This window comes from Scyliorhinus torazame, chromosome 17, assembly GCF_047496885.1.
Source record: "Scyliorhinus torazame isolate Kashiwa2021f chromosome 17, sScyTor2.1, whole genome shotgun sequence".
In the NCBI taxonomy this organism is placed as follows: domain Eukaryota; kingdom Metazoa; phylum Chordata; class Chondrichthyes; order Carcharhiniformes; family Scyliorhinidae; genus Scyliorhinus; species Scyliorhinus torazame.
The window spans coordinates 15,208,519-15,234,418 of record NC_092723.1 but is presented as its reverse complement, the minus strand read 5'-3'; positions in this window follow the sequence as shown (position 1 = coordinate 15,234,418).

The following is a 25,900-nucleotide window of genomic DNA, read 5'->3' as shown; positions in this document are numbered from 1 at the left end:
GTAGAAATCTAGTGCGAGGAAACATATAGTTAACAGTAACTATTTTTTTAACTTTCAAATTTAATTTACTAATTAATTGATGCAATGTCAATTAGAGGGGTGCAGTGCTCTGACTGTGAGATGTGGCAGGTCCGGGAGGCTTCCAGCGTCCCGGATGGCTTCATCTGCGGAAAGTGCACCCAACTGGAGCTCCTCACAGACCGCATGGTTCGGTTGGAGCAGCAGTTGGATGCACTTAGGAGCATGCAGGTGGAGGAAAGCATCATAGATAGCAGTTATATAAATGTGGTCACACTCAAGGTGCAGGCAGTCAGTACAGGAATCCCCTGTGGTTGTCCCCCTCTCGAACAGGTATACCCCTTTGGATACTGTCGGGGTGGATAGCCTATCAGGGGAAAACAGCAGCAGCCAGAGCAGTGGCACCACGGCTGGCTTTGATGTTCAGAAGGGAGGGTCAAAGCGCAGAAGAGCAATAGTCATAGGGGACTCTATAGTCAGGGGCACAGATAGGTGCTTCTGTGGACGTGAAAGAGACTCCAGGATGGTATGTTGCCTCCCTGGTGCCAGGGTCCAGGTCCAATATTGACTGGGACTTACTTAGTGCCAGTGGCTTAGACGGGGCAGAGTTTGTAAGGAGCATCCAGGAAGGCTTCTTAAAACAATATGTAGACAGTCCAACTAGGGAAGGGGCTGTACTGGACCTGGTATTGGGAATGAGCCCGGCCAGGTGGTAGAAGTTTCAGTAGGGGAGCATTTCGGGAAAAGTGACCACAATTCAGTAAGTTTTAAAGTGCTGGTGGACAAGGATAAGAGTGGTCCTAGGGTGAATGTGCTAAATTGGGGGAAGGCTAATTATAACAGTATTAGGCGGGAACTGAAGAACCTAGATTGGGGCGGATGTTTGAGGGTAAATCAACATCTGACATGTGGGAGGCTTTCAAGTGTCAGTTGAAAGGAATTCAGGACCGGCATGTTCCTGTGAGGAAGAAGGATAAATATGGCAATTTTCGGGAACCTTGGATAACGAGAGATATTGTTGGCCTCGTCAAAAAGAAAAAGGAGGCATTTGTCAGGGCTAAAAGGCTGGGAACAGACAAAGCCTGTGTGGAATATAAGGAAAGTAGGAAAGAACTTAAGCAAGGAGTCAGGAGGGCTAGAAGGGGTCACAAAAAGCCATTAGCAAATAGGGTTAAGGAAAATCCCAAGGCTTTTTACACGTACATAAAAAGCAAGAGGGTAGCCAGGGAAAGGGTTGGCCCACTGAAGGATAGGCAAGGGAATCTATGTGTGGAGCCAAAGGAAGTGGGCAAGGTACTAAATGAATACTTTGTATCAGTATTCACCAAAGAGAAGGAATTGGTAGATGTTGAGTCTGGAGAAGGGTGTGTTGATAGCCTGGGTCACATTGAGATCCAAAAAGACGAGGTGTTGGGTGTCTTGAAAAATATTAAGGTAGATAAGTCCCCAGGGCCTGATGTGATCTAGCCCAGAATACTGAAGGAGGCTAGAGAGGAAATTGCTGAGGCCTTGACAGAAATCTTTGGATCCTCACTGCCTTCAGGTGATGTCCCGGAGGACTGGAGAATAGCCAATGTTGTTCCTCTGTTTAAGAAGGGTAGCAAGGATAATCCAGGAAACTACAGGCCAGTGAGCCTTATGTCAGTGGTGGGGAAATTACTGGAGAGATTCTTCGAGACAGGATCTACTCCCATTTGGAAGCAAATGGATGTATTAGTGAGAGGCAGCATGGTTTTGTGAGGGGGAGGTCGTGTCTCACTAACTTGATAGAGTTTTTCGAGGAGGTCACTAAGATGATTGATGCAGGTAGGACAGTGGCTGTTGTCTATATGGACTTTAGTAAGGCCTTTGACAAGGTCCCTCATGGTAGCCTAGTACAAAAGGTGAAGTCACACAGGATCAGGAGTTAGCTGGCAAGGTGGATACAGAACTGGCTAGGTCATAGAAGGCAGGGAGTAGCAATGGAAGGATGCTTTTCTAATTGGAGGGCTGTGACTAGTGGTGTTCCGCAGGGATCAGTGCTGGGACCTCTGCTGTTTGTAGTATATATAAATGATTTGGAGGAAAATGTAACTGGTCTGATTAGTAAGTTTGCAGACGACACAAAGGTTGGTGGAATTGCGGATTGCGATGAGGACTGTCAGAGGATACAGCATGATTTAGATTGTTTGGACACTTGGGCGGAGAGATGGCAGATGGAGTTTAATCCGGACAAATGTGAGGTAATGCATTTTGGAATGTCTAATGCAGGCAGGGAATATACAGTGAATGGTAGAACCCTCAAGAGTACTTTGAAAGTCAGAGAGATCTTGATGTACAGGTCCACAGGTCACTGAAAGGGGCAACACAGGTGGAGAAGGTAGTCAAGAAGGCATATGGCATGCTTGCCTTCATTGGCCGGGGCATTGAGTATAAGAATTGGCAAGTCATGTTGCAGCTGCGTATAACCTGAGTTAGGCCACACTTGGAGTATAGTGTTCAATTCTGGTCGCCACACTACCAGAAGGATGTGGAGGCTTTAGAGAGGGTGCAGAAGAGATTTACCAGAATGTTGCCTGGTATGGAGGGCATTAGCTATGAGGAGCGGTTGAATAAACTCGGTTTGTTCTCACTGGAACGACGGAGGTTCAGGGGCGACCTGATGGTGGTCTACAAAATTATGAGGGACATAGGCAGAGTGGATAGTCAGAGGCTTTTCCCCAGGGTAGAGGGGTCAATTACTAGGGGGCATAGGTTTAAGGTGCGAGGGGCAAGGTTTAGAATAGATGTACAAGGCAGGTTTTTTACACAGGGGGTAGTGGGTGCCTGCAACCCGCTGCCGGAGGAGATGGTGGAAGCAGGGACGATAGTGACATTTAAGGGGCATCTTGACAAATACATGAATAGGATGGGAATAGAGGGATATGCACCCAGGAAGTGTAGATGATTGTACTTTAGTCGGGCAGCATGGTCGGCACGGGCTTGGAGGGCCGAAGGGCCTGTTCCTGTGCTGTACTTTTCTTTGTTCTTTGTTCTTTGTTCTTATGTCGATCAAATGACCACACAACCAGTTAGTTCAAAGGATGGTTTATTTACATATAGAAGAGTTACCTCAACATGCAAACACAATATCTACTAAGAGTTAAACTACACCGATCAGCTATAATACCCTATACTTAACTTCAGGGTGACCGGCACTGTGTAAATGGATAAGGCCTTTACCTGGATTTCACTTGGCTGGTTTGAAGAAAGTGGCTCTGTCTCTGCTGGGCTCATCCGTCAGGTAGCGATCGTTGGTCTTGAACTTAGCTGGCTGTTCCTGCTGCAATTGGGTTGGCACAGGCCGGATCCAAAAGAGACAGAACACATGACTGTGTCCTCTTTTATCCGTCTGGGATTTCACGCTCTTTGAGGCGGTCCTTAACATTGGACCCAATAGTTCGACAGGGCTCTGATCGCTGTCTTCGATTTTGGCCAATAAATGGGCGGCTGCCTTGGTGGCTGGGCGGGTCCTTAGCGGTCATTGACCTTGGCAGTTGGGCTTTCGGAGTAAGGGGAGTGGTGCCGATCAGTCTGTGGCTGTACCGGTTGCTTGATTGGAGTCCTATTGTCCTGGGAAAATGGGCCATTAAAATGGAAACGAGCGGGGGTTTCGATCAGGTCTGGTTACCTGTGTTTTGGATACACACAATCTCTGTATCAGTCTGAGTCCTGGGTTGGCCATAATTCTCATGGTCCTTTGCAGGTGGCCATCTTAGATGGCTACAGTATGAGGTTGCAGAGTGGGGCATAAATTGATATTGAAGCGTAATGGGGAAGAGGCATGCGAGTAGGTAGAAGGGTGAAGGTGGTGAATGTTGAGGGCTTACCCCTCTTTTCACAACTGGATCCATGTCCATAGAACTGAGGCAGATCTGCCAACAAGCTCTGTGAGTCAGGAAAATTTCTGACTTGAGTTGCCCGCCTTGGTGGGAAAGGTCCAGCCAAATTGTGACAGCATGTGAGTGTGTGTGAAAGTGTGTGTGTGTGGGAGTTTACGTGTCTGTAAGTGTGAATATGTGTGTGTGATTGTGCATGTGTGAATATGAGTGTGCACGAAAGTGAGTTTGTGTGTGAATAATTGACATGTGTGAGTGTGGAAGTATGATTAAATGTATGTGTGCATGTGACTGTGTGTATGCATGACATGTAAGTATGTGTGAGCATGTGTGTGTGGTAGTCTGAGTGTGGCAGAGTGTGTTTGTGCAAGCGTGTGAACATCTGAATGTGAGCTGTAAGAGCTGAAGTCACATGTAGGCCAGACCAGGCAAGGGCGGCAGATTTCCTTCCCTAAAGGATATTACTGAACCAGAAGGGTTTTTACGACATTGACAATGGTTTCATGGTCATCATTAGACTTTTAATTCCAGCTTTTTTATTGAATTCAAATGTCACCATCAGGATTTGAACCTGTGCCCCCAGAGTATTACTCTGGGTTTCTGGTTTACTAGGCCAGTGACAACACCATTACGCCACCGCCTCCCCTATGTAATTTGAATGTGTATAGACATGTGAACTTGTATGTGTGTGAGCGTGACTGTGTGTGTGAGCATGTTACTGTGTGTGGTTGAGTGTGTATGTGTGAATATATGTGATCATGTGAGTGTGTATTAGTGTACATATATGAATCTGTGTTTGTGTATGTGAGAGTGTGTGAATGTGTGTCTGTGAACATGTGTGTGTGGGTGTGAGTACATGAACATGTGTGTGTGCATGCATGGGCACGTGTGTGAGTATGACTGTGTGAACCTGTGTGTATGCTTATATGAGTGAGTGTGTTTGGTGTGTATGTATAAGTGTGTGATCATATGTGGGTGTGTATATGTGAGCCTGTAGGTGTAAATGTGTGTGTGTATGCGTGTGTGAGAGCATGTGAATACATGTGTGTGGGCATGTGAGTGCATGGCATGTGTGTGTGAATGCGTATATGTGTGATTGCGTGAGCATGTGTGTGATTGATTGCTCATGTGCGTGTCTGAGTGAGTGTGTGAGTGTGTGTGAACATGTGATTGTGTGTTGGTGGATGAGTGTTTGATCATGGGTATGTGTCTGAGTGTGGGAGTGAGTGAGAGTTTGAGTGAGTGCGTGATAGGGATGGATTCTCTGCCACGCACCACCGACACGGGAGTTCTCTATGTGGCGGAGAATCCAGCCTAGTCAAAGACAGTTAAGTGCTCTCCCTTCCTCTGCAGAAAGCACTTCACTGCATTTGATGTGTTCCAAGAGCTGTCAATCATAGCTAATGTTTATAAACATTGTGGTTAGTTTACAGCTGGTTACTTGAAGTCTACTCAAGCATGAAGGGAAATGAGATTGAATAATCCATGGCTGTGTGTGCAAGCTGCCAATCACAGCCTAGGAAAATCAATCTGACATTGATATGAATGAAAGCCTTGCAGATCAAAGATCTGAGGGTGTTTACACCCAGCTGCTATGGCTTTCCCTTTCCAGGAATTGACAGGTGCTGCTTTCTGTGCCTGAGCCAGCAGGTAAGTTTTAAAGCAGTGATTTTTTAAAATCATTGTCTGGACTGCTCTCCATCTTCCAGGCAGTGGTCTCTGTAATATAGAGTTTCCAGGCAGGGATCTCTGCAATGGGGGCTCCCAGGCACCGGTCTCTGTAAATAGAAGTTTCCAGGCAGGCGTCTCTGTACAGAGAGTTTCCAGGCAGGGGTCTCTGTAATGGGGGCTCCCAGGCAGGGGTCCCTCTTATGGGGGATCTCTGGTGGGGTTCTCTCATAGAATCATAGGTGAATAAAATCTATACAGTGCAGAAGGAGGTCATTCGGCCAGTGCAACTGCACCGATCCACTCCGTCATATCCCCGTAACCCCATAACCTAACCTGCATACCTCTGGACACTAAGGGGCAATTTATCATGGCCAATCCACCTAACCTGGAAACTGGTGCACCCGGTACCACCTATACTGTGCCAACATGCCATCCCTCTCATATGGGGGGGGGGGGGGGGGGGTCTGGTGGGGGTCTCTATTGGGGGTCGTGGGGGGGGGGTCAGATCAACCTCATTCTGTGGGAGGGAGGGTAACCCAAATAATCCCATGGTGAGAGGGGGCGCACTTGCTTTGTGGGGGGGTGAAGAGGGGGTTCGATAGTGGAATCCACAACGGAATCCCACGCATTCCCCGCCCCGCATAAATTTGCATGGCAAGGGATGGTGAATCATCCCTGGCCGCCGCGAATCATCCCTGGCCGCCGCTCCCAGCACGAATGCAAATCAGAGATGATTCACCTCCGACGGAGAACACTCTCCCAAACAGAGGATTCCGGCAATAATATATCTATCTATAAGTGTATGAACGTGTGTGCTATTTGCACAGGCCAGATACACAACCGGTTGAAGACTATATCAGTCACCTCCTAGGTTACTTGAAGAATGCATTGCTTGACTCATTAGGTCATCGACCCTATTCCTTTGTGTTTGTTTTTCATTTTCTGATCTGCCTCCCCTTCTAGCCATTCCAAATAAGCCTGCTGAGATACTGGTATAACAGAGAGCTGGATTTGATGGTGATTGTGTGCTGCGGATTCACTTACCGAGAGATTGGGCCAAGATTGCAAAATACGTTTAACTTGGGGCCTCAAAGGGGCATTCGTGAGAAGAGATCTTCATTTCCATCTGTAACAGCGAGGTTTGGATTTAGGTCCCAGGGGTGAAATGTAACATCAGCTCGTTCACATCCTAAACAAGCGCTGCGGAATATTCCATGTTTAAATACTCTGCAGGGGGCTGTGATTAACTGCTGCAGAATATTCCCCAATTCCCAGTTACCAGATCCTGTATTTAGGACTGAGTTAGAGACAGACCAATATATGATCAGCCAAATTTATCATCAGTGATGCTGTCTGGTAAGTATGAGTATGAGATGGTGGGCGAGGGTGCATGGGTGGGAGGGGTGGCGGGGGGGGGGGTGGTGGGGGGGGTGGCAGTGAGGGGACTGCGGTAGACGTGAGTGTACTTGTGGTGATCCCAGGATCGCAGCCTGTGAGTTACCTCATAGCTCAACAGCCTACTGCCAACAACAGTCCTCCTCTTCATTTGTTCTCAAGTTGTGGGGAGCATCATGAGGTGCTGAGGTGATCGTCCCCAGTGGCCCTGGGAAGGTGATAATGGGACATATCCCTGAACCACGGCAGCCCCCTGTGGTGAGGAAACCCCGAGGCAGTGTCAGCTGGCAATTCCTAATAATCGTCAAGAAACCCTGCGCGCGACATGGTGACCTAGTGGTTAGCACTGCTGCTCGATTCCAGCCTCGGGTGACTGTCTGTGCATTCTGCCAGTGTGCGCGTGGGTTTCCTCCGGATGCTTCGGTTTACTCACACAGTCAATGGATGTGCAGGTTCAGTGAGATAACAGGGAGTGGGCCACGGGAGGGTGCTCTTTCAGAGGGTCGGTGCAGACTCAATGGGCCGAATGCTCTGTAGAGATTCTAACAGTGATACATGCCCAGGTTAAATGGTGTGTGACGTGGTGGGCGACTCAGGGATTATGGTGACCCAATGACATTGGGTTTGTTTCTCTTCTTTACAAAGAGCAGAATTTTCTTGACCTGCGCAGCCCAGGACTGGAAATTTTCGCCCGAGGTCAAACGGGTCTTTCAATTGTCCGTCAAATTGTCCATCCTGCCAGCCACAGGTCCTGCGTTGGGCAGTACTGGAAAATGTACCCCAAAGTATTTATAGCACAGACACGGACCCTTCAACCCAACACAGCCATGTCAGTGTTGATTACATTAATGCCAGTGCTGACCACATCCATGACAGTTTTGACCACCTCCATACCAGTGTTGACCACCTCCATGCCAGTGCTGACCACATCCATGCCAGTGTTGACCACATCCATGACAGTTTTGACCACCTCCATACCAGTGTTGACCACATCCATGCCAGTGCTGACCACATCCATGTCAGTGTTGACCACATCCATGCCAGTGTTGACCACATCCATGCCAGTGTTGACCACATCCATGACAGTTTTGACCACCTCCATACCAGTGTTGACCACATCCATGACAGTTTTGACCACCTCCATACCAGTGTTGACCACATCCATGCCAGTGCTGACCACATCCATGCCAGTGCTGACCACATCCATGCCAGTGTTGACCACATTCATGCCAGCATTGACCACATCCAAGCCAGTGTTGACCACTTCCATGCCAGAGTTGACCACATCCATGCCAGTGTTGACCACCTCCATGCCAGTGTTGACCACATCCATGACAGTTTTGACCACATCCATGCCAGTGCTGACCACATCCATGCCAGTGCTGACCACATCCATGCCAGTGTTGACCACATCCATGCCAGTGTTGACCACATCCATGACAGTTTTGACCACATCCATGCCAGTGCTGACCACATCCATGCCAGCGTTGACCACATCCATGACAGTTTTGACCACATCCATGCCAGTGTTGACCACATCCATGCCAATGCTGACCACATTCATGCCAGTTTTGACCACCTCCATGCCAGTGCTGACCACATCAATTCCAGTGCTGACCACACCCATGCCAGTGCTGACCACATTCATGCCAGTTTTGACCACCTCCATGCCAGTGCTGACCACATCAATTCCAGTGTTGACCACATCCATGCCAGTGTTGACCACATCCATGCCAGTGCTGACTACATCCATGCCAGTTTTGACCACCTCCATGCCAGTGCTGACACATTAATTCCAGTGCTGACCACACCCATACCAGTGTTGACCACATCCATACCAGTGTTGACCACATCCATGCCAGTCTTGACCACCGCCATGCCAGTGCTGACCACATCAATTCCAGTGCTGACCACACCCATACCAGTTTTGACAACCACCATGCCAGTGCTGACCACATCCATGCCAGTGCTGACCACATTCATGCCAGTTTGGACCACCTCCATGCCAGTGCTGACCACATCAATTCCAGTGTTGGCCACATCCATGCCAGTGTTGACCACATCCATGCCAGTGCTAACCACATCCATGCCAGTGTTGACCACATCCATACCAGTTTTGACCACCGCCATGCCAGTTTTGACTACCTTCATGCCAGTTTTGACCACCTTCATGCCAATGTTGACCGCCTCCTCCAATATGCTTCATCTAATTCCACCAACATATCTTTCTACTCCGTCCTACCTTGTGTTTTTACGCATGTTCCCCTTAAATGTATCTATTCTGCTCAGGTCAACAAGTCCCTGGGGTAGTGAATTCCACAATCGATCCACTCTCAGCGTGAAGCAATTATTTTGATTTCCTTATTGAATCTATTAGCGACTATCTTTTATTTATGATTACTAGTACTGGTAAGTGGAAACATCTTCTCTACATTAACCCTACCAATCCCTGTCATAGTCTTTTAGTCCTCGATGAGACCATCTCACATTCCTCAGAGAAAGATTGCTTGTTTTAATACCTTTTTGTTTTTTTCTATATTTCTTCCCTAAATTCTATATGTTTTTGTTAAGAAAACATACATATAATAAAACAAATGCACAGGCCAAATTCTTTTCAACAATATTTTCTTTCAACCTTTTCAACGTTTTCACATTTTCACACAAACTGTACCCAACTCACCCTCCCCCCCCCCCCCCCCCCCCCGCACCCCGCCTTCCCCCCTTACCCCTAGGCAACAACCAGGTCCCCCAACGTGCAAAATGAACAACCCCCATCTCTGGGGGAACCCCCTCATCTTCCCCTCTCAGAACAAATTTTGCACTTTCCAAACCCACAAACTCCAACAGGCCCCCCCACCCACTCCGAGGCACTAGGGGGGAGAAGCTGATCTTCACCCCAACCGGAAGCGACGGCTAGCGATCAACGAGGCAAAGGCTATGACGTCTTCCCCCGCTGCCGTCTGCAACTCCGGCAGGTCCGACACCCTTAATATGACCTCAAGGAGACCCGGCTCCAATTCCATATGCAGAACCTCGGACATAGTGCTAAAAATGACCCCCAATATCTCTCCAACATCGGGTAGGACCAGAACATATGGACATAAATGTCTGGGCCTCTCCCATACTGCTGATATCTATCCTCCACACCCTCAACAGCCGGCTCACCCTCAGCCTTGTTAAGTGAGCCCTGTACACCACTTCTAGCTGAATCAACCCCAGCCTCGCACATGAGGTTGAGGCAATGGCCCTTTGCAGCACTTCGCACCATAACCCTTCCTCCAACCACATCCCCAACTCTTCCTCCCACTTGGCCTTAATCCCTTCCATAGACTTCTTATCCTCTTCCATGATCCTACCATAAATCGTTGAGACAATCCCACTCTCCAATCCCCCCACCCCCCCCTCCCACCAACAGCACCTCCTCCAGCAACGAGGAGGACGGTACCACCGGGAAACTCGGAAAAGCCCTTCTTGCGAAATTCCCCACCTGCATATACCTAAAGCCTTCCTCACGCTGCAGCCCATACTTCACCCCCAACTCCTCTAGACTTGCAAATCTCCCCTCCCCCCCCAGAAACAAATCCTTCATCTCTTTCACCCCTTTCTCCTCCCATCCTCGGAACCTCACGTCCATCCTCCCTGGCTCAAAGCCATGATTGCACACGCCAATTATTCTCAGCTGTATCTTTCCAACTTCAAATCATAGGAGCAGGGGCTGTTTAGCACAGGTCTAAGTTGCTGGTTTTGAAAGCAGACCAAGACAGGCCAGCAGCATGGTTCAATTCCAGTACCAGCCTCCCTGAACAGGTGCTGGAATGTGGTGACTAGGGGATTTCCATAGTAACTTCATTTGAAGCCTACTTGTGACAATAAGCATTTTTAATTTCATTTAAACAAAGAATCATGTGGTTTCCTTCCATTTGCTTTTGTCTATCTGTTTATTATAAATACCTGGTTTATGGTAATATCTTGGAGGTGGTTTTGATTCTGGGAAGATTGGCGTTGACTGTAGAAAATGGGACAAAAGCAATTAAAGCCACAAGATAGATAAAGCAGCTTGAAGACTCTTACATTTAAAATGTTGGGGCCATATTGACTCAAGGCGTTAACATCTGGAATGGTGAGATCATAAAGCAGAGGGTGGGCTTACTTCGCTGCAGAATTGGAGACACAATGTCTACACTGCTTGCAAAGAAATGCAGCCCAGAGAGTTATTATGTTTTCGGAGATAAAAGTACAGTTATTTTAAAAGCATTCAATGAGCCCTGGAAGACTATGCCATCATTGAGCTTCAGGAAATTATTGGGTTTCAATTTATTTGTGCGTTTGCTGGGGACGGTTGGGGGGGGGGGGGTGGAATGGGGTGTGTTCCCTGCAGCAGGTGAAAGGGCCATATTAAAAAGGTGCTGCTGTCAACAGGCTCCAGGCAGCAAAGGTATTGCTGTTAGCTGGTCCTCTGTAGTGGAGGCTTGGGTGAATATCCAGAAGCTGTTTGATGGTTCTGGGCAGTTAGGACTCAGGAGAAGTCCTGGTGTGCTGAAAAGGTGGATGAAGGTCACTAGCTCCATGCTAGGAAGAACTAGGGCCCAGGTGAAGCCCTGGGAGCCATTTGTAGCTTGGTGTAATAATAATCACTTATTGTCACAAGTCGGCTTCAATGAAGTTACTGTGAAAAGCCCCTAGTTGCCACATTCCGGCACCTGTTTGGGGAGGCCGGTACAGGAATTGAACCCGTGCTGCTGGCATTGTTTTGCATTACAAGCCAGCGGTTTAGCCCACTGTGCTGAACCAGCCCCTAGCTGGAGATATTGGAGTTTGGTGAAATTGTGGAGCAGTGCCAGCTAGCTGGCTAATAAAGAAGCTCGCTGGAATTGCACCAGTAAGTAAAGGCTAGGGGGCAAACTTGGAAATCTAGGGAAGCAGAATCTCAGGGGGTGAGACTGAAATCCTGGGAGATATGCAGTCATTGAGACAGTTCAAGTTGGGGCACTTTGAGAGAATTAAGGGACTTGATCTCTGAACGTGAAAAGTTTGGCATCTGACATGATGGAGGTAGAGTTTCTATGAGTTTGGTTGACTCAATGTTTGGTGACATTTGAGTGGGTTGTTAAGAAATTCATGGGTTCTGTCTTGGTCTCATTTTCTATTTATTGTGCAGGGTAGTTTGTTCGACCACGCTTTTCTTTTTAAATCACATCCCATCTTAAAGCTGAATGTGAGAGTATGAGGATAGATTATAAATTGTTCTATCTTCCTGATCTTGTGTGCAAAAGTTTACTTCTGTTTGTTCAAAGCCTGCAGAATCTTGTGGCTTTATTCTCTTCGCAAATGTCTTGGATCCCAAACTTGGTATACTTTAAACAAAATGTTATTGGTCCCTAACTAGATCACAGCAAAAACCCGGGGATCTGGTCCAGGATCGTAAAAGGTTATAGAAAGAAATCCAGAGATGGGGGCAAGGGTTCGATTTGACCAGTTGTGGAGCGATTTGGAGGTACAAGGTCGAATAATGAAAACATCCAACCAGTAGTTGCAACCCTGTGGAGAACCCCACTGTGATGATATGCATAAGCAATCATGTGGAAAGTGATTATCAAGACCTCCAAACAGCAGGTGGCAGCACAGAACAACCACATGACACTCTTACCTCAGGGAGTTGGTAGATGGTCTTCGTAGTGAATAGTCACAATTTGTAGTAGCTCTTAGATTATTTATAATAGGTAGTTGTTTTTGATAATATTCTTATGGTTATCTAGCCCACGTAATTGTTCAACACTAAAAATTTAATCTAGTCAAGAACTAGGGGCGTCATTCTCCGACCCCCCAGCGGGTCGGAGAATGGCCGTTGACCGCCGTGAATCCCGCCCCCGCCGGTTGCCGAAGTCTCCGGTACCGGATATTCAGCGGGGGCGGGAATCGGGCCGCGCCGGTTGGCGGGCCCCCCGCTGGATTCTCCGGCCCGGATGGGCCGAAGTCCCGCCGATAAATTGCCTGTCCCGCCGGCATAAATTAGAGTACCTATTTACCGGCGGGACAAGGCGGCGTGGGCGGGCTCCGGGGTCCTGGGGGGGGGCGCGGGGCGATCTGGCCCCGGGGGGGTGCCCCCACGGTGGCCTGGCCCGCGATCGGGGCCCACCGATCCGCGGGCGGGCCTGTGCCGTGGGGGCACTCTTTCCCTTCCGCCTCCGCCACGGTCTCCACCATGGCGGAGGCGGAAGAGACTCTCCCCACTGCGCATGCGCGGGAAACTGTCAGCGGCCGCTGACGCTCCCGCGCATGCGCCGCCCCGACATGTCATTTCCGCGCTAGCTGGCGGGGCAACAAAGGCCGTTTCCGCCAGCTGGCGGGGCGGAAATCCCTCCGGCGTTGGCCTAGCCCCTCAATGTTGGAGCATTCCGCACCTTTGGGGCGGCGCGATGCCCGTCTGATTGGTGCCGTTTTGGGCGTCAGTCGGCGGACATCGTTTGGGGAGAATTTCGCCCCAGATGTTCTTTAGTGCAATTATTGTGACACTGGCCAAGCAACAGAATGTACACTGCTCCACATAGAGTCAGCGTCATTTCAAAGTGGAATGACTGAACTGGACGAGGGGGATTCCACTCACTGGGGTGGGGGCACGTTGGGTGGGGAACGGGAGGGAAGCGAGCTAAAGGTTACAGCAACAAGAGTGAAACCAGGAGCTCATTATGAGCATGAAATAATGCCCGTGAGTCATCATGGTTGGACCCTCGCCCTGTGACTCCATGCTGCAGTGTGTTGCAGATTCCCCGACGGCGTACCTGAAACAAGGCGTTGGCTTTGAGGGCGCAATCTCAAACCAATCAAAGCAAAACACTGATGGTTAATATTTCCTTGTAATGTGCCACAAGGTTTACAGTTCATTTTGTCGGCTTAATAGAGGGGAATAAATTACTGACAACGCTTTGCTGCCCAATAATATCTGTGGGAAATTATTTTAGTCAAGGAAAGTGTAGGTCATAGGTCATGGATCATCGAATTTACAGGGCAAAAGGAGGCCATTCGGCCCATCGAGTCTGCACCGGCCCTCGGAAAGATCATCCTGCATAAGCCCACACGTCCACCTTATCCCTGTAACCCATTAACCCCACCTAACCTTTTTGGATACTAAGGGCATTTTTTAGCATGTCCAATCCACCTAACCTGCACATCTTTGGACATTAGGGTCATTAGAAAAATTATGCCAAGCCTTCTGTTATTGTGAAATCTTTATCATGGCTTGTTCTGCTCTGTTCTAGACTATACTTCATTCACAATTCTCACGGCTTGCCTTCAGTGAATGGAAACATGTTTCTGTGACCTCTGTGTTCATTGTGCCTTATCCAACCTTCTCACAGACTCAACATGTAACAAAAATAATAATTATGTTCTCAGAAGATTTAGCCCTTTCCTTAACGACTCTGGTTACCTAGGTGAATACTGGGTTATTGGAAACACTACCTTGCTCTGGAGATTCTGGGACCCCAGTACAAAGCACGTACAGAAAAGGCACTGTGTTAGAAAAATGATATGACAAGTCAAACACGTGTATCTTTCACAGAAAAAAAAAGGGAATCCTCCAAGGTTGAAGGAGTTACCATGGTTACAGAGCAACCAGATGAAAGGGCCATCAAGATCTAGCCAAGCGATACACGAGAACAAAGTGTTTCCGACTGATCTTTCACAGTGTTCAAGTTCCTGCGATATCCGTTTCAGGATTAGGAGCTGGCTGCAGGAATAGGGAATGGACTCGCAGGCAAGGCCACATTGACAAGCAAAGGGGCAGCACGATAGCACAGTAGTTAGCACTGTTGTTTCACAGCACCAGGGTCCCAGGTTCAATTCCCGGCTTGGGCACTGTCTGTGCGGAGTGTGCACGTTCTCCCCGTGTCTGCGTGGGTTTCGTCCGGATGCTCCGGTTTCCTCCCACAAGTCCCGAAAGACGTGCGATTCCCGCCCCCGCCAAATCCCCGGCGGCGGAGAATTTGCCAGCCGCCGGGGGCAGGATTCACGCGTCCCCCGGCAATTCTCCGACCCGGCGGGGGGTCGGAGGATCCCGTCCGTTGTGAGGACAAAGGAATTCTCATTCCAAGGAAGGTAACTGGTCAAGAATGGATAGCAAAGTAAGACTGGATAGGTGTTCTTGGGTTTGCTTTTGCCAAGGGGCAAGACAAGATGCTATCAAGCTTCTCTTCTGTTTTCTGTCATTCTGAGAGGCTGATGGTTGAGAGACTCTCGGATGAAGACAGCAAATCATTCTTCCGAAGGGCTGCTTCATTCAAAAGGAGCATTGGTAAGGGAATTGGTTCCACTATCTTGAATCTTTGATATAAATACATTAAATGCTGGACATTCTCAGCAGGAACTGGTTGCATCTGTGGAGAGAAAAACAAAGTTTACTTTTCAGGTCTGAGACCTATCATCAAGCCTGTTGGCTGGAATATATGGGTGCTGTGATCCTGGCCACCACTCCACTAAACAAACACTGACCAAAAGGTCAGGGGGGAGCATGCCCTCCATCCTGGCGGCTGCCCAAAGCAATTTTACACGAGGAACAGCTTCAGGGCACAATATACCGGCCGCCTTGCACCTGAACGGGAGCACGACGCGGCCAGTAGATGCCGGGAAAGGCTTATTCGGACTTCTCGACAGCCAACATGCCTCGCGAGATCTACCCATATCTCGGAAGGCATCACGATCAGGTTCCCGCCCACAATGGGCAGGACCAAGCCTCGCATGCCGAAGTAGGTTTAAAACCCGCTTAGGTGTGCTGATCTGGATATATCCGGCTCCTGGCATCTACCAGCCTCCCCGGGGAATCCCCAGCCGGGCGCTGTTCAGTGCTGGTCCACACAAACATGGACCGGGGAGCTGAGCCCACCGACCAGACCGGCTCTTCAGAGATCGGACCACCACTTTGAAAGGGTGCCCCAATCTCTAAGTGGGGGCCTGGGTCCCCTACACCCCCCCACCCACGAGCAATGTTACCCCCCACACACACGGGCATTACCCTCCACCCCCCCCCCAATCGAAGGCACTTGCGATGGGGTAATAATAATAATCTTTATTAGTGTCACAAGTAGGCTTACATTAACACTGCAATGAAGTTTATGTGAAAAGCCCCGAGTCGTCACATTCCGGCGCCTGTTCGGGTACACGGAGGGAGAAATCAGAATGTCCAAATTACTTAACAAGCACGTCTTTCGGGACTTGTGGGAGGAATCCGGAGCACCCGGAGGAAACCCACGCAGACACGGGGGGAACGCGCAGACTCCGCAGACAGTGACCCAAGACGGGAATCGAACCCGGGTCCTGGCGCTGTGAAGCAACAGTGCTAACTACTGTGCTACCATGCCGCCCTTTTGTTGAGGGCTCCCCTTTCCAGGTCTTCAAACACCCCATTTGGGGCTCCTCCCCTTCCAGGATCCCCATACTTCAAACCACCCCCCCCCCCCCCCCCCCAACCTTCCGGTCGACAAGGCCGGGACTACAGGCAGTTCCGCCATGCCGAGGAGCCCTGCTAAGTCAGGGGTCTCAGGGACGGGGACGAGTGGAATGGGAGGGGAGGGGGTGGGGGGAGCAGGTTGAAGAGGCTGGGGGTGGGGTGAATTAAAGAAGGGATAACCAGGGGTTTGGAGGTGTGTGAATCAAATCAAATCTGGAATTAAAAGTCTATGAAAACATTGCCATAAAAATCCAAGGGGTTTACTAATGTTCATTGGGGGAGGAAATCTGCCAATCCTACATGTAACTCCAGGTCTACAGCAATGTGGTTTACTCTTAAATCCTGGCCCAGCCAGTGACACCCAATGACTTTAAACAAAATGGTATAATATGTGCATTTGTGTTACTTGGAGGAGATAATAGAGATGTTTGAAATTACAAAAGATTTTGATCAGGAGAATGTTTTCCTATTAGCAACCGAAGGAGATAAGTTCAAAGTAGCTGGCAAAATACAGGGACACTCTGTGAGGAACCTTCTGTTCTCAGCAGCGAGTTATGATCTGGAATGTGTTGGTGTGTCGCCTGAAAGGTCATATTCAATGGGGACTTTCAAAAGGGAATTGGATACTTGAAAGGCTGGGTGGGGTGTGGGTATCATTATGGGACGGTGGGACAGGGGTGGGGGTGGGGGGGGGGGGGGGGAGAGGAAATTGCAGGTCTGTGGAAAAGGGGCAGAGGAGTGGGGCGAACATGATAGCTTTATGAAAGGGCAGGCGTGGGCAGAATGGACCTCCTTCCAGAGCGTTCTACGATATGTCAGCAGGCCTCACAGCATCCGTGGAGATAGAAGGGAGGTAATCTTTTGTGTCTGGACGACTGTTTGTTAAATACTCAAAACCTCAACTCCCTCCTCTCTTCACAGAGGCTGTCAGACCTGTCATGATATGCACTCATGCTCATAATGAGATACAGACAGGCAGTGACAGACACCCAGTACAGCCAATCAACACACAGGACAGAACACAACCAATCACCAGGCAGAACACTAGAAGGTGGTCTCCCACTATAAAACACACAAGGCATCAACACTCTGCCTCTTTCCACTGGTGACAACTGTAGTGACAGTCAGGGTGTATATATCAGTTAGCACCTTCTACACGTGGCTCAGAGCTAGTCTGGTCTAGTTAGTTATAGTAAGCATGCTTAGATTAGTAGAGTGTCAAACCCACAGCGAACTATGTGCATAGCAAGTTCAATAGAGCGTATTGAACTAACATCAACATTTGGAGTCTACTTCAAGTACAACTGCATCCAATCGCAGTCCGTGTTACCCCTGGGTGATTAACACGACAAGACCTGCTGAGATTGTCCAATATTTTCTGTTTTCGTTTCAGATCCCACAGTCCGCAGTCGTTTACTTTTATATTCTGCGAAAAGTTTCTGATGTAGGGTGTAAGAGAATTGGAGCTCGATATTCCTCCCGGGTGGGATCAACACCGATGATGGGTTTGGTCAAGGTAGGATTTCCGCAGTGCAGGCAACCCTCTACCTGCCTGGCCATTCACTACAGCTACTGGAGAAGGTGTCAGTGGGCCAACCACCACATCGAGGGAGCAAAAACCCCACGCCTGCAAGAGCAAGGATTTCAAAGGAAGACTTTCATTCATCAACAAGTCCTTCAAGTTCCAATGAATGGTGGATGGAAGGGATAGGTTGTAGGGTTCTACCCCTGAAGGAGTTGTTATAGAGCATAAAAGATCATTCAGGCCCTGCTGGAGCCATCCACAATATGCAAGCTTGTCATTTTCTTAGATCAGCTTCCCCACCTCACTCAATATTGTCATCTGTGCCGAGCAGCAGAGTTTACTGCGCTGATTAAAAGATGTATTTCTCTGCGGGGACACGTTGAGGCTTGGTGTCTATTTGTTATGTTGATAATAATGACTAGCCAAGAAAATGAAATTGGAGAACTAGATTGCTTTGGGACTATATCTATTTAGTATTTTATAAGGATTCGGCATGTCATGTCCTCGAGTGGTTTATGAAGGGATTCTGGGAAATCTTTCCTTTATAATTGGCCTCTATTTAAAATCTTCAGTGGCCAATTTTCAGAACAAAGTCACAAATGCGAAGACAGGGATGTTTTACTTTTCTTTGAGAGTAGCCACTCTCTTCGGCTCATCATAACAAAGAACAAAGAACAAAGAAAAGTACAGCACAGGAACAGGCCCATCGGCCCTCCAAGCCCGTGCCGACCATGCTGCCCGACTAAACTACAATCTTCTACACTTCCTGGGTCCGTATCCTTCTATTCCCATCCTATTCATATATTTGTCAAGATGCCCCTTAAATGTCCCTATCGTCCCTGCTTCCACTACCTCCTCCGGTAGCGAGTTCCAGGCACCCACTACCCTCTGCGTAAAAAACTTGCCTCGTACATCTCCTCTAAACCTTGCCCCTCGTACATCTACTCTAAACCTTGCCCCATCATCTTCCACCTCTGGTGCTCTTAGAGGCAGAACCTCAAAATTATAGCTCGGCCTTTCAACGGTGATATCCGGAGTCGCTTCTTCACACACAGAGGCCGGGGTTCACAGATCCGGGTCCGCCCCGCAACCGCGGCCAGCGAGGACGGGGGATTTGGCCCCCAGCCAAAACTCCATTCGCCGCGGCGGGGTTGGAGAATCCCGCCGACGAGCACGGATGGAGAATTCATGCCAAAGTCGTGGAAACCTGGACTTGCCTCTCCGCAAAACCGTCAAGGCTGGGGGCCGAGCAAAATTTCCAAGGCTGAGGTTGATGGGGGTTTGGCTCGCCAAGGGTTTGAACATGGAAACATGGCCTGTAAATGGAGTCAAGATAAAGGTCATCCGTGATCCGCTTGAATGGGAGGAAAAGCGGAGGGGCTGAATGGCCTACTCATGTTTCACAGTGCCAGGGTCCCAGGTTCGATTCCGGCTTGGGTCACTGTCTGTGCAGAGTCTGCACATTCTCCCCAATGTCAATGTCCGTAAGATCTTTCTCTCCAATGCCCTCGGATCTCAACTTTGGCCTTCCACAGGGCCCTTTTTGTGGGTCAGTCACTTTCTGAGCATACTGATAGCTCATCATCTGGAAGATGCCCAGCATTGTTGTGTTAGCCTTGTACTGGCACACAGTCCATTCCTCGTTACTTCCCCTATCTTTTCTACACCCTTCAGCCTAACATTCGACATTATATCCTTCAGCATCACATTCTGTAGCACAGTAGTTAGCACGGTTGCTTCACAGCTCCAGGTTCCCAGGTTCGATTGCCGGCTTGGGTCACTGTCTGTGCGGAGTCTGCATGTTCTTCCCGCGTCTGCATGGGTTTCCTCCGGGTGCTCCGGTTTCCTCTCACAAGTCCCGAAAGACGTGCTGTTGGGTAATTTGGACATTCGGAATTCTCCCTCAGTGTACCCGAACAGGCGCCGGAGTGTGGCAACTAGGGGATTTTCACAGTAACTTTATCACAGTGTTACTGTAACCCTACTTGTGACATTTATTATGGGCCAGGGTTTAGAGAACACCAAAGTATACCATGGAGTTCACCTGACCCACAACGTTTAATAGATTTTGGTTATGGGGAGCACAAGGGCCCACTTTACAGGTGTGATGCAACAGAGAGCTAAAAGTATTTTTAAACAAAATCAATGTTTATTCTATGAATCCCGTTAACATTTTATAAACACAGTAAACAGTTTATCACCTACCAACCCTGACAACCCCCCAAAAGATACTGTACTCTGTAGATAACCCTTAATAACTTCTCAAACAACATCCATAAGTTAAACCCTTTTTAAATAAAATCAGCAGGTTTAAATTCTCTACAGAAACAAGAATTACTTTGAAATCATCAAGTGATTTGGAGACATTCTTTAGATTACAGAGAGAGATCATAACATCTTCGTGCTGTGAATGCAGCTCTCCAACTCTGAAAACGGAACTAAACACACTGCAGCTGCCAGCTCAAAACGAAAGTAAAAGCAGGGCCAAGCTCAGCTGCACCCACACAATGACATCACTGCAGCCATTTAATGAAACACACTTTTCTTAAAGGGACTCTCTCATGACTCAATGATAAAGATTATTATTATTAAAACTACGTTTTAATCTTCAGCACAGTTGGCTACAACATTAACAAGCACGTTGACTGAGGCTCTAGGTAGATCTAACTTTGTTACTTCTACCCTTATTGCACATTTTAAGGAGCGGGGTGGCGTAGACGGTTTATTATTGGATTATTAGCTAACTATTGGAGGTGAGCAGCAAGGCAGGTACCTTTGCTTTAGCAAGTGAGACGTTTGCAAGGGGGTCCAATTCATGGGTCACTGATTTTGATTCAGGCCAGAGGCGTAATGGCTGTTTCAGGGACTCAGGATCGCAGCTGTGGGTAGAACTAACACAATAAGTGACAGTTGCATCGAAAAGGTGGAGACGGGTGGGTTGACGTGAAGGAGATCATTTGGTGCGTTGCTTGACATCAAGATCATGACCCAAAGTCAGCTGACCAAATGAGCCAATCACTTTGCAGTCCAGAACATCGGGTAGATGAGAAGCAAACGGAGTTGGTCCTTGGGCAATTCGGCGGCGTTCCATTCAGGAACCCTGGTATGAGTCATCAAGAATTTGTTTAAGATGGAGTAGTGAATGTGAGAATCCATTGATGACTTTTTAAGGCCTTTCTGGCTGAATGAGCAGAGGTGGCCAGTTAGCCTTTCCTCAGCATAATTATCTCGTGACCTTGTGAATCTGATGCAATATTTGCACCTCGTCATAATTCTGGAACCAATCAGGGAGTCATGCGACATTGAGACGGAACACCAACTGCTGCAATGTTTCCATCAGTACTAGACCATTACACAGCTGTCCAGGTACCGGTAAGTTTCACATTCTGATCCAGGAAGCCATGCAGAGGTAAGGGCAGAGTGCAGACCCTGCAGCACAGTAAGATCCCAGTCAGTCATTTCATTCTAGGGGGTGGGGAGGGAGGGGCGACATATCGATTCATCAGATGTTCGTCGTCAGCCAGTAGGGTTGGCGACCGTGGCTTAATTGGTAGCACTTTTGCCTTTAGGAACATTGGAACAGAAGTAGGCCATTCAGCCCGTCATTTAATACAATCATGGCTGATTGGACACTTGAATGCCTTTTACACCCACTCTCCTCATAATCCTTTACGTTAATGTTCACCAGAAATACATTAATCTCTACTTTAAACATCCTCAATGACTGAACTCACACAACCCTCTGAGGTAGGGAATTTCAAAGATTCATAACCATCTGTGCAAAGTAATTTCTCCTCATCTCGGTCCTCAGAGGCTTCTCCCTTATTTTGAAATTGGGTCCCCTGGTTTTGGACTCCCCAGCCAAGCGAAACATCTTACCTGCATCGGCCCTGGCTATTCCTTGAAGTATTTTGTAGATTTGAATGTGATCACCCCTCATTCTTCAAAATGCTAGGGAATACTGGCTCAGTTTTCCCAATCTCTCTCCGTAAGACAATCCCGTTGTCCCCGGATCAATTCCGGTGGACATTCGTTGTGCTCCCTCCATGGCAATAGTATCCATTCCGAGGTAAGGGGGCCAAAACTGCACACAATACTCCAGGTGCGTTCTAACCAAGCTCCTACACAATGGAAGCAATACCTCACTTACTGCTGCACCTTAAGTCACAGGGTTCGTGTTTCAAGTCCCACTCCAGGATTTGAGCACAAAAATCAAGTCTGAAGCTCTACTGCAGTATTGAGGGAGCGCTGTGCTGTCTTTCAGGCAAAATGGTACAGCAAGGCCCTCTCAGGTAAGAAAGATTCCCTAGTTTTGAAGAAGAGTAGAGGAGTTTAGAAGAATGAGATTTTATTGATACATTTGAGATAGAGTGCATACGGGCAGATGTTTCCCCTTGTGGAGGAGATGAAAACTCAGGGCCATAGTTTCCTTTGAAGACAGGAAGGAGGAGAAATCTTTTCTCTCAAAGGATCATCTGTCTGTGGAGTGGAGGCTGGACCATTGGATGTTTTCAACGCTGAGTTAGATAAGTAGATTTTTGATGGACAAGTGAGTCAGTGATTATAAGAACATAAGAAACAGGAGCAGAATTAGGCCATTCAGCCCATCGAGTCTGCTCCTCCATTCTATCATTGCTGATATGTTCCTCATCTGCTACCTACAATGTTACAGACCAAGAGCTGGGGCGAGATTCTTCGGCCCCCCGCCGGGTCGGAGAATCGCCGGGGGCTGGCGTGAATCCGCCCCCGCCGGTGGCCGAATTCTCCGGCACCGGAGATTCGGCGGGGGCGGGAATCGTGCCGCGCCGGTTGGCGGGCCCCCCCCCCCTCGGCGATTCTCCGGCCCGGATGGGCCGAAGTCCCGCTGCTGGAATGCCTGTCCCGCCGGCGTGGATTAAACCACCTCTCTTACCGGCGGGACAAGGCGGCGTGGGCGGGCTCCGGGGTCCTGGGGGGGGCGCGGGGCGATCTGGCCCCAGGGAGTGCCCCCGCGGTGGCCTGGCCCGCGATCGGGGCCCACCGATCCGCGGGCGGGCCTGTGCCGTGGGGGCACTCTTTTCCTTCCGCCTTCGCCACGGTCTCCACCATGGCGGAGGCGGAAGAGACCCCCTCCACTGCGCATGTGCGGGGATGCCGTGAGTGGCCGCTAACGCTCCCGCGCATGCGCCGCCCGACAATGTCATTTCCGCGCCAGCTGGCGGGGCACCAAAGGCCTTTCCCGCCAGCTGGCGGGGCGGAAATCAATCCGGTGCGGGCTTAGCCCCTCAAGGTTAGGGCTGGGCCGCTCAAGATGCGGAGGATTCCGCACCTTTGGGGCGGCGCGATGCCAGACTGGTTTGCGCCATTTTTGGCGCCGGTCGGCGGACATCGCGCCGATTACGGAGAATTTCGCCCCTGGATTGCGAACTCAGCCAGAGCGTCTCCTCCCTTGAACACATGATCGGGGAGCGGGGGTAGCCAATTTAGCCTCCCGAGCCTAACACCCTCAATGTGATCATGGCTGATCCCATTCTGGCCTCAACTCCACCGTCCTGCCCGTTCTCCATAACCCTTCAACCCATTACCAATTAAAAATCTGTCCAGCTCCTCCTTACATTTACTCACTATCCCTGCATCCACTGCTCTCTGGGGGAGCAAATATGGGGGACGGACAGGAAGGTGGAGTTGAGACCGCAATCAGATCAGCCAGAACCTTATTGAATGGCGGAGGAAGCAGGTTATCGAGGGGACGAATGGTCTACCCCTTCTTCTAAGTCCTATGTTCCTATGTAGGGGCTGGTTAGCACAGGGCTAAATCGCAGCACGGTTCAATTCCCGTACCAGCCTCCCCGAACAGGCGGCGGAATGTGGCGACTAGGGGCTTTTCACAGTAACTTCATTTGAAACCTACTCATGACAGGAAGTGATTTTCATTTCATTTCATTCATTTCATTTCATAAAAGCAGGGGATTTATCCCTAATGCCTCAAATCAACATCACAAAAACAGGTCATCTGGACATTATCACAATGTGGTTTGTGGGAGCTTGCGATGCGCAAATTGGCTGCTGCATTTCCTGCATTACAATGACTACATTTCAAAAGTACATAATTATCTGGAAAGACATCCAGTGATCATGAAAAGTGCTGTTTCTTTCTTTTTTATAAAGTAGCCTCGTACTTCCAGCCTGCTGGAGGAAGTGGGAGGGAGTTGCTCCTCCAGAGCTGAGAGCTCCGTAAGTTCATTTATTGGGCTGAGGAGTTGCTTTAGCTGAACACTGGAGATTGCTGCATTTCAAAGTGGAGTGTGAATGCAATAGACGCCCACAAAGATAAAAGGGGTGGATTTATTTATCAGTCGGCACCTTGCCAATCAGCCAGGAAGGAAAAGTGCAAAGCACCTTGTGGCTGGGATATGAACTTGCAGTTATTCAATAAGAATATCGATTGACCTCATTTGCTCAGCACTGCCAATTCTTCTGAGATATCCCCCATGTTATAGTCTGAAACTATCCAGAATACAGCCTCTGGTTAATCTGATTGAACTCATTTTCAATACATCAGCTCGTAATGAGGGCTTTGAACAGCAAGATTTCCTTTTCATTCTTAAAGCTCGGTATGAACACATCAGAGGTTCAGAGTTCACCTTCTTCAGCACATAGAAAATAAGACAAACATTATTGTTCTCTATCTCATTGTATCAATACCAACACGATCATTAATTCAACACTGCAGATGTTCAACCACATGAAGCGGTGTACTCGACTGAAGAGTCAATCACCCAAAGCGTTAAATAAGAGGGCAATACATAAACAAACAAGCAGGAATTCTCTTTATCCTTTCAGTAAAGGAACAAGCAACTAGGCTGGTTAGCGTTTATCCAACTTTTTCCTTCCTCTCGCAATTTTCCACCTTCCTTCCTGGAAGGCAGATGTCCATGCTGCGATTTGATTCTACAGGTATTGGCACCCCCTGTACATCAGCTTGACCTGACTGGTTATGGGGAGGCCATACTCATCTGTGGCATCAACAGTTGGGCCAGATATTAATTATGCCTTGTGCCAATCCTGTTCCTTACCCATTGTGTTTTCCAGTGAATGGGTTCTGAATAATAATAATCTTTTGTTAGTGTCACAAGTAGGTTTACACCAACACTGCAATGAAGTTACCATGAAGATCCCCTAGACGCCACACTCCGGCACCTGTTCGGGTACACGGAGGGAGAATTCAGAATGTCCAATTCACCTAACAAGCACGTCTTTCAGGGCTTGTGGGAGGAAACCGGAGCACCCGGAGGAAACCCACGCAGACACGGGGGAGAGCGTGCAGACTCCACACAGACAGTGTGACCCAAGCCAGGAATCAAACCTGGGACCCTGCGCTGTGAAGCAACAGTGCTAGCTACTGTGCTACCGTGCCGATCTGGGTCTTGTAGGGTATCAGGGTATACGGCCTTGGCAATGGGAGAAACATAGCACTTCTTGCATGTAACAGGTCTAGGCCTGGCCGTTCAGACAGCTGACTAACGTCACTGGACTTGCTCCAGTTGTGTCAATGGGGCTGTGCTTGCTCACCCACTTTATGTAACTGCTCAGACACTGGGAATTCCACTGGATTCTGGTTCGTTTGGGTACAATGGAGAAGAGGACTGTGGGAGTAGGTGCCATTCTGCAATGGGTGCTGTGAGAAATCTTTGCTACTTCACCGTTGTAATGAATGTGGGAATTTTGGCTATATTAGATTGTAGGTATTTGGTGAAGTAAGGGTTAAAAGCCTGGGTTAGACTGTGTTTGACTGCTGCAGTCTTGTTTTTAAAAGAATCTTGATTTAAAAGACAACAAAGCTTTTAGGAGTCTTGAGGTGCAATTAACCATCGTAAAAGGTTGGGCTATTGCAATTTTGTTTTGGGCAAATAACGCCCAAATTCTCCAGGTGCTGCAACTGAGCATCCAACTTTGTGAGCAAGGCGTAGGGGATGGGTCGTGCCCTGAAGTATCTGGACTGGTCCTCTGGGA